This window comes from Condylura cristata, unplaced genomic scaffold, assembly GCF_000260355.1.
Source record: "Condylura cristata isolate star-nosed mole 26May11 unplaced genomic scaffold, ConCri1.0 scaffold00029, whole genome shotgun sequence".
Taxonomy (NCBI): domain Eukaryota; kingdom Metazoa; phylum Chordata; class Mammalia; order Eulipotyphla; family Talpidae; genus Condylura; species Condylura cristata.
In genome coordinates this window covers 93,632-95,544 of record NW_004567130.1, presented here as the reverse complement: position 1 = coordinate 95,544, position 1,913 = coordinate 93,632, and positions in this window count along the sequence as shown.

The following is a 1,913-nucleotide window of genomic DNA, read 5'->3' as shown; positions in this document are numbered from 1 at the left end:
CAGGAGAGTTCCTTTTTCTTCACATCTTTGCCAACATTTGTTGTTGCTAGTTGTGTGAAGATGTGCCATTCTCACTGGGGTGAGGTGGAATCTCATGGTGGTTTTAATTTGCACCTCCCTTATGATGAGTGATGTTGAACATTTTTTTGATATGCTTGTTAGCCATCTGCATTTCCCCTTTTAGCTCTTCTGCCCATTTTTTGATGGGGTTGTTTATTTTTGTTGAATTTTGTCAGTTCTCCACATATTTTTGTGATCAGTCCTTTATCACTGCTTTTGTGTGAGAAAATTTTTTCCCAATTAGTGGGCTATCTGTTTTTTGTAATGTCTCTGTTGCTGTACAGCTCTTTAACTTGATATAGTCCCATCTATTTATTCTGAGGCAAGAACTTTTTAGCTCCCTTTCATTGATGAGAAATTGAAACATAGAAAGCGAAGTAGTAGCTAATAAGTGACAGGGTAAAGTAGGATTCAAGTCCAGTTGCACTGAGCCCACAGGTCAAGCTTTTCCATTCATACAGGATGCTATCGCATTCATGTGATGTGTGAGAAGAGCTAACAAATGTATTTTCCAGAAGAAAAGATGTTTTGGAGACGCTAGAATAACTAGCTATTTTGTGTTTATAGTTCTGTGAGGTGTGGCGTAGTTGAGATGGTGACTGTGACTTCCTAAAGGGGCCTTTTGCTCTTCTAGGACTGCCCTCCACTTGGCCGCTGCCCATGGCCACCGGGACGTAGTGACTGTGCTCGTGGAGAGAAAATGCAGACTTAATCTGCATGTTGATGAGAACAGGATGGTTCTGATCAAGGTGTTGACAGCTATATCGTGGGAGGGTGGCGCTTAACTGACTTAGGCTTGAGGTGAATTCGCTCCAGTAACCTCATCTAAGTCATCTGATCACCAAACCCTAGGGTTAATCGTTAATCGAGAACCTGCTATTTCATTGTGTGATACCGACAGGCAGTGCAAAGCTAGAAAGAGGAAATCGTGCGTATTCTGCTGGACTACGGCGCCAACCCGAACATCTCCGACGTCTATGGAAACTGCGCCATCCACTATGCGGTTAACCACGAGAACGATTCGATAATAACCGACCTGCTCAAACACAAGGTCGGCCTTGAAGTAAAAAACAAGGTAAAGACCAAGTCACTTGGCTGACAAAATAGATGAACCGAATTTTGTATGTCACAAAATACCGGATTGTCTGTCGCTCTCTGAAGCGGTGCAGTGCCCACTCAACGCAGACGACACGCGAGGCCATGTCCTAACCACGCGACCCCAGGGCCAGTCAGGGAGGCGGAGCGGAAGGCGCTCCCCGGGAGGGGCCTTGGGTCTTACCTCACCTGCGGAAATGCGGGTTAGAAAAAAAAAAAAAAAAAACAAATGAAACCGTTCTTGGGTGCCTGGCAACGGTTGTAAGCTTTGCGCTCCCAGGAGACCGTAGACAGGGTAGGTGCTGGCTGCTACTGGGCTGGGTCCGGGGGACTCGACCCCACCGCGAGCCGGGTGACCTGCGGAGGGAGGACGAGCAGGCCACTGGGCTCTGACATCCGGGCAAGGGGCAGGGTATCTTGACCAACCAGGGTAGCCCGCGAGTTGCTCCCTGGCCTGCGGGTTCCGAGCCTGCTCAGTCTCGTGCAGCCCCTCAGCGAGGCGCAGCTGTGGGCTGGGCTGCGGGCAGGGTTGCCCGCATTTCCCATCTGCACGGACTTGACCCGCTGTAGCCACAGCACTGCCTTGGATGGGCCACATCTCCATACTGGAGGGCCAGGCGCTCCCTGCAGGCACAATGTTTGAATAACTGCGAAGGTTTCACTTTAAACAATGATGCTTCTAAAAGACACAGGAGGGGCCTAACTTTGGGTAGTAGGTATGTTGGGCAAATATTTGTACAAAAAGCACTGAATTGGCT